Source organism: Pristiophorus japonicus, chromosome 30 (genome assembly GCF_044704955.1).
Source record: "Pristiophorus japonicus isolate sPriJap1 chromosome 30, sPriJap1.hap1, whole genome shotgun sequence".
Lineage (NCBI taxonomy): Eukaryota > Metazoa > Chordata > Chondrichthyes > Pristiophoridae > Pristiophorus > Pristiophorus japonicus.
The window spans coordinates 2924391-2940827 of record NC_092006.1 but is presented as its reverse complement, the minus strand read 5'-3'; positions in this window follow the sequence as shown (position 1 = coordinate 2940827).

Genomic DNA, 16437 nt, shown 5'->3' with positions numbered 1-16437 from the left:
GGGGCAATGTAGAGGGAGCTTTACTCTGTATCTAAACCGCTGTACCTGCCCTGGGAGTGTTTGATGGGACAGTGTAGAGGGAGCTTTTCTCTGTATCTAACCCCATGCTGTACCTGTCCTGGGAGTGTTTGATGGGACATTGTAGAGGGAGCTTTACTCTGTATCTAACCGCGTGCTGTACCTGCCCTGGGAGTGTTTGATGGGACAGTGTAGAGGGAGCTTTACTCTGTATCTAACCCCGTGCTGTACCTGTCCTGGGAGTGTTTGATGGGACAGTGTAGTGGGAGCTTTACTCTGTATCTAACCCCATGCTGTACCTGCCCTGGGAGTGTTTGATGGGACAGTGTAAAAGGAGCTTTACTCTGTATCTAACCCTGTGCTGTACCTGCCCTGCGAGTGTTTGATGGGACAGTGTAGAGGGAGCTTTATTCTGTATCTAACCCCGTGCTGTACCTGCCCTGGAAGTGTTTGGTGGGACAGTGTAGTGGGAGCTTTAATCTGTATCTTCCATGCTGTACCTGCCCTGAGAGTGTTTGATGGGATAGTGTAGAGGGAGCTTTACTCTGTATCTAACCCCCTGTACCTGCCCTGGGAGTGTTTGATGGGACAGTGTAGAGGGAGCTTTACTCTGTATCTAACCCCGTGCTGTACCTGCCCTGGGAGTGTTTGATGGGACAGTGTAGAGGGAGCTTTACTCTGTATCTAACCCTATGCTGTACCTGCCCTGGGAGTGTTTGATGGGACAGTGTAGAGGGAGCTTTACTCTGTATCTAACCCCATGCTGTACCTGCCCTGGGAGTGTTTGATGTGACAGTGTAGACGGAACTTTACTCTGTGTTTAACACCATGCTGGACCTGCCTGGGACTGTTTGACGGGACAGTGTAGAGGGAGCTTTACTCTGTATCTAACCCCGTGCTGTACCTGCCCTGGGAGTGTTTGACGGGACAGTGTAGAGGGAGCTTTACTCTGTATCTAACCCCATGCTGTACCTGTCCTGGGAGTGTTTGATGGGACATTGTAGAGGGAGCTTTACTCTGTATCTAACCGCGTGCTGTACCTGCCCTGGGAGTGTTTGATGGGACAGTGTAGAGGGAGCTTTACTCTGTATCTAACCCCGTACTGTACCTGTCCTGGGAGTGTTTGATGGGACAGTGTAGTGGGAGCTTTACTCTGTATCTAACCCCGTGCTGTACCTGCCCTGGGAGTGTTTGATGGGACAGTGTAGAAGGAGCTTTACTCTGTATCTAACCCTGTGCTGTACCTGCCCTGCGAGTGTTTGATGGGACAGTGTAGAGGAAGCTTTATTCTGTATCTAACCCCGTGCTGTACCTGCCCTGGAAGTGTTTGGTGGGACAGTGTAGTGGGAGCTTTAATCTGTATCTTCCATGCTGTACCTGCCCTGAGAGTGTTTGATGGGATAGTGTAGAGGGAGCTTTACTCTGTATCTAACCCCCTGTACCTGCCCTGGGAGTGTTTGATGGGACAGTGTAGAGGGAGCTTTACTCTGTATCTAACCCCGTGCTGTACCTGCCCTGGGAGTGTTTGATGGGACAGTGTAGAGGGAGCTTTACTCTGTATCTAACCCTATGCTGTACCTGCCCTGGGAGTGTTTGATGGGACAGTGTAGAGGGAGCTTTACTCTGTATCTAACCCCATGCTGTACCTGCCCTGGGAGTGTTTGATGTGACAGTGTAGACGGAACTTTACTCTGTGTTTAACACCATGCTGGACCTGCCTGGGAGTGTTTGACGGGACAGTGTAGAGGGAGCTTTACTCTTTATCTAATCCTGTGCTGTACCTGCCCTGGGAGTGTTTGATGGGACAGTGTAGAGGGAGCTTTTCTCTGTATCTAACCCCATGCTGTACCTGCCCTGGGAGTGTTTGATGGGACAGTGAAGAGGGAGCTTTACTCTGTATTTAACACCGTGCTGGACCTGTCCTGGGAGTGTTTGATGGGACAACGTAGAGGGAGCTTTATTCTGTATCTAACCCCCTGTACCTGCCCTGGGAGTGTTTGATGGGGACAGTGTAGAGGGAGCTTTGCTCTGGATCTAACCCCGTGCTGTACCTGCCCTTGGAGTGTTGACGGGGCAATGTAGAGGGAGCTTTACTCTGTATCTAACCCCGTGTTGTACCTGCCCTGGGAGTGTTTGATGGGGCAGTGTAGAGGGAGCTTTACTTTGTATCTAACCCTGTGCTGTGCCTGTCCTGGGAGTGTTTGATGGGACATTGTAGAGTGAGCTTTACTCTGTATCTAACCTCCTGTACCTGCCCTGGGAGTGTTTGATGGGACAGTGTAGAGGGAGCTTTACCCTGTATCTAACCCAGTGCTGTACCTGCCCTGGGAGTGTTTGATGGGACAGTGTTGAGGGAGCATTACTCTGTATCTAACTCCCTGTACCTGCCCTGGGAGTGTTTGATGGGACAGTGTAGAGGGAGCTTTACTCTGTATCTAACCCCGTGCTGTACCTGCCCTGGGAGTGTTTGATGGGATAGTGTAGTGGGAGCTTTACTCTGTATCTAACCCCGTGCTGTACCTGCCCTGGGAGTGTTTGATGGGACAGTGTAGAGGGAGCTTTACTCTGTATCTAACCCCGTGCTGTACCTGTCCTGGGAGTGTTTGATGGGACAGTGTAGAGGGAGCTTTACTCTGTATCTAACCCCGTGCTGTACCTGCCCTGGGAGTGTTTGATGGGACAGTGTAGTGGGAGCTTTACTCTGTATCTAACCCCGTGCTGTACCTGCCCTGGGAGTGTTTGATGGAACAGTGTAGAGGGAGCTTTACTCTGTATCTAACCCCGTGCTGTACCTGTCCTGGGAGTGTTTGATGGGACAGTGTAGAGGGAGCTTTACTCTGTATCTAACCCCGTGCTGTACCTGCCCTGGGAGTGTTTGATGGGACAGTGTAGTGGGAGCTTTACTCTGTATCTAACCCCGTGCTGTACCTGCCCTGGGAGTGTTTGATGGGACAGTGTAGAGGGAGCTTTACTCTGTATCTAACCCCGTGCTGTACCTGCCCTGGGAGTGTTTGATGGGACAGTTTAGAGGGAGCTTTACTCTGTGTCTAACCCCGTGCTGTACCTGCCCTGGGAGTGTTTGATGGGACAGTGTAGAGGGAGCTTTACTCTGTATCTAACCCCCTGTACCTGCCCTGGGAGTGTTTGATGGGACAGTGTAGAGGGAGCTTTACTCTGTATCTAACCCCGTGCTGTACCTGCCCTGGGAGTGTTTGATGGGACAGTGTAGAGGGAGCTTTACTCTGTATCTAACCCCGTGCTGTACCTGCCCTGGGAGTGTTTGATGGGACAGTGTAGAGGGAGCTTTACTCTGTATCTAACCCCGTGTTGTACCTGCCCTGGGAGTGTTTGATGGGACAGTGTAGAGGGAGCTTTACTCTGTATCTAACCCCCTGTACCTGCCCTGGGAGTGTTTGATGGGACAGTGTAGAGGGAGCTTTACTCTGTATCTAACCCCGTGCTGTACCTGCCCTGGGAGTGTTTGATGGGACAGTGTAGAGGGAGCTTTACTCTGTATCTAACCCCGTGGTGTACCTGCCCTGGGAGTGTTTGATGGGACAGTGTAGAGGGAGCTTTACTCTGTATCTAACCCCCTGTACATGCCCTGGGAGTGTTTGATGGGACAGTGTAGAGGGAGCTTTACTCTGTATCTAACCCGGTGCTGTACCTGCCCTGGGAGTGTTTGATGGGACAGTGTCGAGTGAGCTTTACTCTGTATCTAACCCCGTGCTGTACCTGCCCTGGGAGTGTTTGATGGGACAGTGTAGAGGGAGCTTTACTCTGTATCTAACCCCCTGTACCTGCCCTGGGAGTGTTTGATGAGACAGTGTAGAGGGAAAGCTTTACTCTGTATCTAACCCCGTGTTGTACCTGCTCTGGGAGTGTTTGATGGGACAGTGTAGAGGGAGCTTTACTCTGTATCTAACCCCCTGTACCTGCCCTGGGAGTGTTTGATGGGACAGTGTAGAGGGAGCTTTACTCTGTATCTAACCCCCTGTACCTGCCGTGGGAGTGTTTGATGGGACAGTGTAGAGGGAGCTTTACTCTGTATCTAACCCCGTGCTGTACCTGCCCTGGGAGTGTTTGATGGGACAGTGTAGAGGGAGCTTTACTCTGTATCTAACCCCCTGTACCTGCCCTGGGAGTGTTTGATGGGACAGTGTAGAGGGAGCTTTACTCTGTATCTAACCCCCTGTACCTGCCCTGGGAGTGTTTGATGGGACAGTGCAGAGGGAGCTTTACTCTGTATCTAACCCCCTGTACCTGCCCTGGGAGTGTTTGATGGGACAGTGTAGAGGGAGCTTTACTCTGTATCTAACCCCCTGTACCTGCCCTGGGAGTGTTTGATGGGACAGTGTAGAGGGAGCTTTACTCTGTATCTAACCCCGTGCTGTACCTGCCCTGGGAGTGTTTGATGGGACAGTGTAGAGGGAGCTTTACTCTGTATCTAACCCCGTGCTGTACCTGCCCTGGGAGTGTTTGATGGGACAGTGTAGAGGGAGCTTTACTCTGTATCTATCACTGGGAACAAGTCACATTTCCCAGCAGCAACATCCCTCACCTCGATGAGCGAATCAATGTTTATAAATGAAGAGCCAACTTGCTACTTGACAATAGTTGCTGCGTTGCACGTTGCGAAGTGTTTTGAGGCATATAACTGGATAAGAGGCAAGATTACTGTAAGTGTTACCTTGATCCTAATGTGTGACGCTCTCTTGGAAAGCACTCGAACGTGTGTTATTCTTTATATTAAATACAAACTTCTGGTCTTCTTCCTGCTTGCCTCTTTTTATTTATTCTTCCTGAGATGTGGGTGTCGCTGGCCAAGGCCGGCATTTATTCCCATCCCTAAATCGCCCCTTGAGAAGGTGGTGGTGAGCCGCCTTCTTGAACCGCTGCAGTCCGTGTGGTGAAGGTGCTCCCACAGTGCTGTCAGGGAGGGAGTTCCAGGATTGTGACCCAGCGACGATGAAGGAACGGTCGATATATTTCCAAGTCGGGATGCTGTGTGCAGTGGCATAACTAGAGCATGTGGGCCCGAATGCAAACATAGCAATTGTATTTTTATAAATAAAATATAGAGCATAGACTTTTCTTAATTAACAACAGTTGCATTCTATCTGAAAGAAAATAGTTTAACATTTTTTTTACAAAAAAATTATTATCGGGTTTTCGGTCCTATTTCGATTTCGTTTGGTTCAATTTCGCTGAAATATTTCCTTGTCTTAAAAACGAATTATTTAATTAAAAATTTCATTTCAATTTCGCCTTTTGTTCGGTTCAATTTCACTGACTCTAAAAATGAAACCAATAACTCAACATTCAACTCTAACAACTCCTCAAAATTACAGAAAAATAACTAGTGAACGACAGGAAACAATAATAAAAAATCATAACGATGGAAAGGTTCTGAAATTGCAGCATAACGAGGGATTATCGCAGTACAGTAGAAATATTGTAAAAAGATACTTAACAATAGGAATAGTAGAAAATTCGTCAAAGGGTATCCGATTGTGAAGAGTCCCTCTTATCCAAGATGGAAGACGGCCTTAGTGCTGTAACATCAGGGGATTGTGGTGGATAACATCATAGGCAGTCCTTCGGAATCGAGGAAGACTTGCTTCTTTGTTCTTTGATGGCTGAACAGTCTGACACGAGAGCCACAGACCCTGTTACAGGTGGGACAGACATTAGTCGAGGGAAGGGGTTAGTGAGGCTGGTTTGCCGCACGCTCCTTCCGCTGTCTGCGCTTGATCTCTTCATGCTCCTTGCGTCGAGACTCGAAGAGCTCAGCGCCCTCCCGGATGTATTTTCTCCATTTAGGGCGGTCTGCGGCCAGGGTCTCCCAGGTGTCGGTGGGGGATGTCGCACTTTACCAGGGAGACCTTGAGGGTGGTCCCTTGTAACGTTTCCCTCTGCCCACCTTTGGCTCGTTTGCCGTGAAGGAGTTCCGAGTAGAGCATTTGCTTAGGGAGTCTCGTATTTGGCATGCGGACAATGTGGCCCTGCCCAGCGGAGCTGGTCGAGTGCGGTCAGTGCTTCGATGCTGGGGATGTCGGCCTGGTCGAGGACGCTAACGTTGGTGCGTCTGTCCTCCCGGGGGATTTGCAGGATCTTGCGGAGACATCGTTGGTGATATATCTCCGGCGACTTGAGGTGTCTGCTGTACATGGGCCATGTCTCAGATCCATACAGGAGGGCGGGTATTACGACAGCCGTGTAGACCATGAGCTTGGTGGTAGATTTGAGGGCCTGGTCTTCAATCACTCTTTTCCGCACGCGGTCGAAGGCTGCTCTGACGCACTGGAGGCGGTGCTGAATCTCCGCATCAATGTCTGCCTTTGTTGATAAGAGGCTCCCGAGGTATGGGAAATATTACTGCAACATGAAAAGATATATTAGGATGTCCCTAAAGAGAAGCCACATTAATTAAAACGTTACTTATTATATATCATATTACTATTCGAATGATATAGTTATTTAAAATTTTAGCAACATTGAATTGAAAACAATTATTAAATAATTCGTTTTGGGAATTTTTGCGGCGAAATTGAACCGAATTTTTTCATTAAATAATTAGTTTTTAAGATAAGGATATATTTCGGCGAAATTGAACCGAGCAAAAGCGAAATAGGACCGAAAAACCAATAAAATTAAAAATTTGGGGGAAAAAAGTCCTAACGTTCAGGCAAGGGCCCCAGTGCCACTGCATTGGCTGCATTGGTGTAGTTATCAGAATGGCAGGCAGTGACTAGTGGGGTGCCGCAGGGATCAGTGCTGGGACCCCAGCTATTTACAATATACATTAATGATTTAGATGAAGGAATTGAGTGTAATATCTCCAAGTTTGCAGATGACACTGAGCTGGGTGGCGGTGTGAGCTTTGAGGAGGATGCTAAGAGGCTGCAGGGTGACTTGGACAGGTTAGGTGAGTGGGCAAATGCATGGCAGATGCAGTATAATATGGATAAATGTGAGGTTATCCACTTTGGTGGCAAAAACACAAAGGCAGAATATTATCTGAATGACGACAGATTAGGCAAAGGGGAGGTGCAACGAGACCTGGGTGACATGGTACATCAGTCATTGAAAGTTGGCATGCAGGTACAGCAGGCGGTGAAGAAGGCCAATGGCATGTTGGCCTTCATAGCTAGGGGATTTGAATATAGGAGCAGGAAGGTCTTACTGCAGTTGTACAGGGCCTTCGTGAGGCCTCATCTGGAATATTGTGTTCAGTTTTGGTCTCCTAATCTGAGGAAGAATGTTCTTACTATTGAGGGAGTGCAGCGAAGGTTCACCAGACTGATTCCCGGGATGGCAGGACTGACATATGAGGAGAGACTGGATCGACTGGGCCTTTATACACTGGAGTTTAGAAGAATGAGAGGGGATCTCATAGAAACATATAAAATTCTGACGGGATTGGACAGGTTAGATGCAGGAAGAATGTTCCCGATGTTGGGGAAGTCCAGAACCAGGGGTCACAGTCTAAGGATAAGGGGTAAGCCATTTAGGACCGAGATGAGGAGAAACTTCTTCACTCAGAGAATTGTGAACCTGTGGAATTCTCTGCCGCAGAGTGTTGTTGAGGCCAGTTCGTTAGATATATTCAAGAGGGAGTTAGATGTGGCCCTTACAGCTAAAGGGATCAAGGGGTATGGAGAGAAAGCAGGAAAGGGGTACTGAGGTGAATGATCAGCCATGATCATATTGAATGGTGGTGCAGGCTCGAAGGGCCGAATGGCCTGCTCCTGCACCTATTTTCGAGGTTTCTATGTTATGACACTGGGTGTGTGATTTGGAGGGGAACATGGAGGTGGTGGTATTCCCATGCGCCTGCTGCCTTGGTCCTTCTCAGTGGTAGAGGTCGTGGGTTTGGGACGTGTTTCCTGCATTACAACACTGACTACACTTCAAGAAACAGTACTTGATTGGCTATCAAGCGCTTTGGAATGTCTGGTGGTTGTGAAAAGCGCTTAATATCAATGCAAGTTTTATTTCTTTATGTACGCCAGCATGTACTGGTTGGGCTGAATGGACTGTTTAGAAACATCAAAACATAGAAATTTACAGCGCAGAAGGAGGCCATTCCGGCCCGTCGTGTGCGAGCCGGCCGACAAAGAGCCGCACGGCCCTCGGTCAGCAGCCCTGAAGGTTACATATAAACCTACGAACAATGAACAATGACGGAAAGGCAAAGAGCACCCACCAGCCCAACCAGTCCGCTTCACACAACTGCGACACCCCTTACACTGAAACATTCTACACTCCACCCCGACCGGAGCCAGGTGATCTCCTGGGAGAGGCAAAAACCAGATTTAAAAACCCAGGCCAATTTAGGGAGAAAAAAAATCTGGGAAAATTCCCCTCCAACCCATCCAGGCGATCGACACTAGTCCAGGAGATCACCCTGGCCGTTTTCGATTCCCTGCAGTACTTACCGTTATATCTGCGTCGGCCAACAAAAGGTCATCCAGTCTAACCCCAATGACCAGCTCTAGGTCCGTAACCCTGCAGGTTACTGCACTTTAAGTGCCCATCCAACCATCTCTTAAAAGTGGTGAGGGTTTCTGCATCCACCACCCTTCCAGGCAGCGAGTTCCAGATCCCCACAACCCTCTGTGTAAAGAAGCACCCCTCAAACCCCCTCTAAACCTTCCACCAACCACCTTAAAACTATGGCCCCTCGCAATAGACCCCTCCACCAATGGAAATAGACCCTTACTATCCACTATGTCCAGGCCCCTCAATATTTTGTACACCTCAATGAGGTCTCCTCTCAACCTCCTCGGTTCCAATGAGAACAACCCCAGCCTATCCAATCTGTCCTCATAACTAAGAATCTCCAGTCCAGGCAGCATCCTAGTAAATCTCCTCTGGACTCTTTCTGTGACATGTAAAATGAACGGGGACTGAATCCTCAATTATTACATAATTTTAATCATAGAATCATAGAAAATTACGACACAGAAGGCGGTCAATCGACCGGCTGTGTCCATGTCGGTCGAAAAAGAGCTATCTAGCCTAATTCCAGCTCCCAACACGAGGTCCGTAGCTCTGTAGGTTACGGCACTTCAGGTGCACATCCAGGTACTTTTTAAATGTGCTGAGGGTTTCTGTCTCTACCACCCTTTCAGGCAGTGAGTTCCAGACCCCCACCACCCTCTGGGTGAATTTTTCCCCCTCAAATCCCCGCTAATCCACTACCAACTACTTTAAATCTGTGCCCCTGGTTGTTGACCCCCTCTGCTAAGGGAAATAGGTCCTTCCGATCCACTCTATCCAGGCCCCTCATAATTTTATACACCTCAATTAAATCTCCCCTCGGCCTCCTCTGTTCCAAAGAAAACAACCCCAGCCTATCTAGTGTTTCCTCGTAGCTAAAATTCTCCAGTCCAGGCAACATCCTCGTAAATCTCCTCTGTACCCTCTCCAGTGCAAGCACATCTTTCCTGTAACGCAGTGACTGTCATGTATCTTACATTATTATTTATAACTGTATCCTAACATGCTATACATGACTGTAATAAGATATGACCTGTAACCACCAGCATACCTTACCACCAGGGGTGCACTTGCAAGAGACAGGTATATAAGGACAGGTCTCAGGCAAGTGCAGCATTCCAGAGCTGTGAAATAAAGGTGCAGGTCCAGAGTGACCTTGACTTCACTACATGCCTCGTGTGAATCTGTACTGAGGGGACAGGACTTTACAGTGGCGACGAGTTACGGGATTACAGAATCCACAGAATGGCGAACAACGGATCAGATGAAAAGTACAATGCGGGAGACAATTGGGAGGACTTTATAGAAAGGCTCCAGCAAAGCTTTGTAACCAAAGACTGGTTAGGCGACGATAAGGCAGACAAGAGAAGGGCCCATCTCTTGACCAGCTGTGGCTCGAAAACATACGCTTTAATGAAGGATCTGTTGGCACCCGAGAAACCAGCAAGCAAGTCGTTTGAAGAATTGAGCACACTGGTAAGAGACCACCTGAAGCCAGCGAGCAGCCTACACATGGCCAGACACAGGTTCTACAACTACAGACGCTGTGTGGGCCAGAGCATACCCGACTTCGTGGCGGAACTTCAGAGGTTGGCTAGTTTATGTGAGTTCTCCAATGAACTGAGGAGAGAAATGCTGAGAGACTTTTTCATTGAAGGAATAGGCCACACAGGCATATTCCGAAAGCTCATAGAGACCAAGAACCTGACCTTAGAGGCAGCAGCACTGGTTGCACAGACATTCTTGGTAGGGGAAGAAGAAACAAGGTTGATTGACAATGCAGGTACAACAACTAACGAAATATCGGAACAAGAAGTTCACAGCACTAAACAAGCTGCTACCCCCACACACCAGACAAAACCGGGAGAACAGGCTCTCGACAGCAGGCAGAAGCCATCAAGGGCCACAGGAACGGCCGTTCACACCTCATCAACTCACAATGTGAGCAATCAACTACAAACTGAGAGAAGCTCAAGAGAAATCAGCCAGACGCAGCTCATTCTTTGGGAACACTTTGAACAATGGAACAGGTCTGTGCTGGAGGTGTGGGGGTGGGCACTCGTCAAGGGAATGTCGATTTCAACAGGCTGTTTGCAGGAACTGTGAATACACAGGGCATTTGGCCCGCATGTGCAAAAAAACGGCAGCTCGGCTGGTATACGAATCGGATGGGTCGGAAAGCGGACCAGAAGATGGTGGGGACAGTACCCGGGACACCAATGTACAGCGGGTCAACACGATCAATGGCCGCTGCTCCTACAACAGGACGCCTCCTATAATGCTGAGGGTCCTACTCAACGGGATATCTGTCAACATGGAGCTGGATACGGGAGCGAGTCAATCTCTCATGGGCGCTCAACAATTTGAACAACTGTGGCCGCATAAAAGAGACAGACCAAAACTCACAAGGGTCGACACCAAACTAAGGACCTATACCAAAGAAATCGTACCAGTCCTCAGCAGCGCCATGCTCTCAGTCACACACAAAGGGACAGTGAACCGACTTCCCCTGTGGATTGTCCCCGGAGACCCCCCAGCACTGCTGGGGAGAAGCTGGCTGGCAAAACTAAACTGGAAATGGGATGATGTCCATGCCATGTCATTAGAGGAACGGACCTCCTGCTCAACAGTTATAAAGCGATTTGAACATCTCTTTCAGCCAGGTGTGGGCACTTTCAAAGGGGCCAAAGTCAAAATCTACATCACACAGGATGCTAGACCGGTCCATCACAAGGCCAGAGCTGTACCCTATGTGATGAGGGAAAAGATTGAACACGAACTAGACAGGCTTCTGCGGGAAGGCATTATATCACCTGTGGAATTTAGCGACTGGGCAAGTCCCATCGTCCCAGTCATGAAGCCTGATGGATCCGTACAAATCTGTGAGGACTACAAATCTACCATAAACAGAGTCTCCCTACAGGACCAGTACCCGCTGCCCAGAGCGGAGGACTTATTTGCCACATTAGCTGGAGGTAAACTTTTCTCAAAACCAGACCTCACATCTGCGTATATGACGCAAGAATTGACCGAGGAATCCAAGCTACTCACCACCATCAACACACATCGAGGCCTTTTTATGTACAATCGATGTCCATTCGGCATCAGGTCGGCAGCTGCCATATTCCAGCGCAACATGGAGAGTCTGCTCAAGTCCATCCCGGGGACGGTTGTATTTCAAGACGACATACTTATCACGGGCAGGGACACCGACTCCCATCTCCGTAATTTGGAGGAAGTACTAAAGCGGTTGGATCGGGTAGGCCTACGAGTCAAGAAATCCAAGTGTCTGTTTCTCGCAGCCGAGGTTGAATTTTTGGGCAGAAGGATTGCCGCTGATGGAATCCGCCCAACAGAGTCCAAAACAGAAGCAATTAGCCTGGCGCCCAGGCCCCGGAATGTCTCGGAACTGCGCGCCTTTCTCGGGCTACTCAATTACTTTGGGAACTTTATGCAGAACTTAAGCACGCTGCTGGAGCCTCTCCACGTGCTACTCAGGAAGGGGTGCGATTGGTTTTAGGGGGACGCCCAGGAACGCGCCTTCAATAAGGCACGCAACCTTCTGTGTTCCAACAGTGTTTTGACTTTCTTTGACCCAGGTAAAAAGCTAGTTCTCACATGCGATCCGTCAGCGTATGGGGTCGGGTGCGTTTTGCAACATGTCAATAGTGCGGGCAAATTACAACCCATAGCTTATGCCTCCAGGTCACTTTCGCGGGCAGAGCGCGGGTACGGAATGGTAGAGAAGGAGGCGCTCGCGTGCGTGTACGGTGTCAAAAAGATGCACCAATACCTTTTCGGGGCCAAGTTCGCGTTAGAAACTGACCACAAGCCCCTCACGTCCTTCCTATCCAAGAGCAAGGCAATAAACGCCAACGCCTCGGCGCGAATTCAACGGTGGGCACTCATGCTGGCGTCCTACGACTACACCATAAGGCACAGACCAGGCACAGACAACTGTGCCGACGCGCTCAGCAGGCTATCCCTGGCGACCACGGAAGGGTCTGACGAACAGGACTGTGAGATAGTCATGGCAATCAATGCCTTTGAGTCCACAGGTTCGCCCATGACGGCTCGCCAAATCAGAGCCTGGACGGCCAGCGACCCCACGTTATCCTTAGTAAAAAGATGTGTCCTAACCGGTGACTGGGCAGAGGCTCGCGATGCCTGCCCCGAGGAATTAAAACCCTTTCACAGGCGCATGCATGAGCTGTCACTACAAGCAGACTGCCTGATGTGGGGCAGCCGAGTAGTCATGCCTCTGCGAGGCAGAGAGGCATTTGTCCGGGAGCTCCACCGTGAGCACCCGGGGATCGTTCTCATGAAGGCCATAGGCAGATCCCACGTCTGGTGGTCTGGTATTGACGCGGACTTGGAGCTCTGCGTCCGAAGGTGCACCATTTGTGCCCAACTCAGCAATGTCCCCAGGGAGGCTCCACTGAGCCCCTGGCCCTGGCCCACCAAACCGTGGTCGCGGGTGCACGTAGACTATGCGGGCCCATTTATGGGCAAAATGTTCCTCATAGTTGTAGATGCATTTTCAAAGTGAATCGAATGCACCATTTTAAACTCGAGCACAACCTCCACCACTGTGGAGAGCCTCGCAACCATGTTTGCAACGCACGGAATCCCTGACATATTGGTCAGTGACAACGGTCCGTGCTTCACCAGCGCAGAATTCCAAGACTTTATAATTGACCACGGCATAAATCACGTCAAGACGGCACAGTTCAAGCCGGCCTCCAACGGCCAGGCGGAGAGAGCAGTGCAAATCATTAAACAAGGCATGCTTAAAATCCAAGGTCCCACGCTGCAGGGTCGCCTGTCGCGACTGCTGCTGGCATACAGATCTCGTCCGCACTCACTGACTGGGATCCCCCCCGCGCAACTGTTGATGAAAAGGACTTTAAAAACAAGGCTCTCATTAATCCTCCCAGACATGCACGAAATCGTTGAGGCAAAGCGCAGTAAGCTGACTGAGTACCATGACAGAAATTTGAGGGGGAGATGGAATGAGATAGGGGACAAAGTGTTTGTACTAAACTATGGCAGGGGTCCCAAATGGCTTGCAGGGACAGTAACGGGCAAGGAAGGAAACAGGCTACTGGTAGTACAAATGGACAGTGGCAAAACCTGCCGGAGGCATGTAGACCAAGTCAAAAGCAGATTTACCAACAACACTGCGGAGCCAGAGGCAGACTACAATGTGGAACTCGCACCACACCTGGTGGACAGACAGAGGGAATAACCTGAGGAAAGGGCAATCCCAACAGCCCAGGCAAGTCAACAACAATCACATCAATCGAAACAGACAGCCCAGGCGAGATACCAGCAACCACACCCAAAGAAAAACAGACACCAAGGCAAACAACTGAACCACAACTCAGACGCTCCACGCGAGAGCATAGACCACCTGAGAGACTGAACCTATAAAGACAATAAGACCTTGGGGGAGGGTGATGTCATGTATCTTACATTATTATATATAACTGTATCCTAACATGCTATACATGACTGTAATAAGATATGACCTGTAACCACCAGCATACCTTACCACCAGGGGTGCACTTGCAAGAGAGAGGTCTATAAGCACAGGTCTCAGGCAAGTGCAGCATTCCAGAGCTGTGAAATAAAGGTGCAGGTCCAGAGTGACCTTGACTTCACGACATGCCTCGTGTGAATCTGTACTGAGGGGACAGGACTTTACAGTGACCAGAACTACACGCAGTACTCCAGCTATGGCCTAACCAGTGTTTTATACAGTTCAAGTATAACCTCCCTGCTCTTGTATTATCATCATAGGCAGTCCCTCGGAATCGAGGAAGACTTGCTTCCACTCTAACAATGAGTCCTTAGGTGACTGAACAGCCCAATACGAGAGCCACAGTCCCTGTCACAGGTGGGACAGACAGTGGTTGAGGGAAGGGGAGGGTGGGACTGGTTTGCCGCACGCTCCTTCCGCTGCCTGCGCTTGGTTACTGCATGCTCTCGGCGACGAGACTCGAGGTGCTCAGCGCCCTCCCGGATGCACTCCCTCCACTTAGGGCGGACTGGTCTTTGGGCCAGGGACTCCCAGGTGTCGGTGGGGATGTTGCACTTTATCAGGGAGGCTTTGAGGGTGGTCCCTTGTAACGTTTCCTCTGCCCACCTTTGGCTCGTTTGCCGTGAAGGAGTTCCGAGTAGAGAGCTTGCTTTGGGAGTCTTATGTCTGGGGCATGCGGACAATGTGACCCTGCCCAGTGGAGCTGGTCGAGTGTGGTCAGTGCTTCGATGCTGGGGATGTTGGCCTGGTCGAGGACGCTAATGTTGGTGCGTCTGTCCTCCCGGGGGATTTGCAGGATCTTGCGGAGACATCGTTGGGTGGTATTTCTCCAGCGACTTGAGGCGTCTACTGTACATGGTCCACGTCTCTGAGCCATACAGGAGGGCGGGTATCACTACAGCCCTGTAGACATAGAAACATAGAAAATAGGTGCAGGAGCAGGCCATTCGGCCCTTCGAGCCTGCACCACCATTCAATAAGATCATGGCTGATCATTCACCTCAGATCCCCATTCCTGCTTTCTCTCCACACCCCTCGATCCCTTTAGCCGTAAGGGCCACATCTAACTCCCTCTTGAATATATCCAATGAACTGGCCTCAACAACTCTCTGCAGTTGGGAGCTCGGTGGCAGTCTTGAGGGCCTGGTGATCAAACACTCTCTTCCTCAGGCGGCGAAAGGCTGCACTGGAGGCAGTGTTGGCTATTCTATGTCTCGGCTAATAAAGGCAAGTATTCCGTGTGCCTTCTTAACCACCTTACCTACCAGGCCTGCTACCTTCAGGGATCTGTGGACCTGCACTCCCAGGCCCCTCTGTTCCTCTACACTTCTCAGTGTCCTCCCATTTAATGTGTATTCCCTCGCCTTTTTTTTTTTGAAATTCGTAGCCAATCATTCCAATTCTTTGTCAAATCACAAACGCCAGAGGTCACCTTGCACACGCCAAGGATCACTCTGCGCCAATGCTCTTAGCCAAAAGGCCTGGAGCCACTGCACCGTTCCTGGAAGTACTGCAATACCAGGTTCGTGCCATGAAGGTGGATGGGTCAGGCCCCCCACACACCTCCGTGGAGGTGGATGGGTCAATCCACCCCACCCACCGTGTATTCCCTCGCCTTGTTAGTCCTCCCCAAATGCACTCATTCTTTGTAAAATGGATGGCAATGCTGCATTAGAACCGCAGAAACTTCAATTATCATAAACTTTTAATTTAGTGTGTCTTGACAGGAAGTAATGCATTTAATAATTTTTTATTTAATTGCAATGGAAGCAATGCAAAGTGCCTTTATATAACCAGCAAGGCATCTCGCTCAACACTGACTCCTGTTGGGAGGCAATGGAACTGCAGCAACATGCAGGAGCCCAGGGAGCAAACCTGACCTTTGAGCCGCCTGGTTCGACTGCGCTCCCAGTACTTCCGGCCGGTGACGGCGGACTGACTGACAGCCGGCCGGACCAATCGGAGCCGAGGGTTCTCGCTTCGGGGGGCGGGACAATGGAATGCGGGCGCTATTTGCGGGGGAGGAGGGCGCCCGGAGGCGGCGTTGGGGAGATGGAGCGTTAGTCTCGTCGACGGCGACGGAAAGAGCGGCGCAGAGCGGGCGGAGGAGCGCAAATGTCGGCCGTAAGGGCGGAGCCAATGGGAGCGGGCGGCGCTGGGAGTGATTGACAGCGGCACGGGCCAATCGGAATGGCGCAGCGCGCTGACTGACAGGCAGGCAGCCAATCAAAACGCGTTTTGCAATCCCCGGGGGCGGGACTTGGTGCATTTTTCACTTAAAGCCCTTTTATTCGCGGATTAAAAGCCCCAAATTGTCGGCAAATGGTCGCAAGGGACGGGGGAAGGCAGGGGGAAGGTTCGGGGACCAAGAA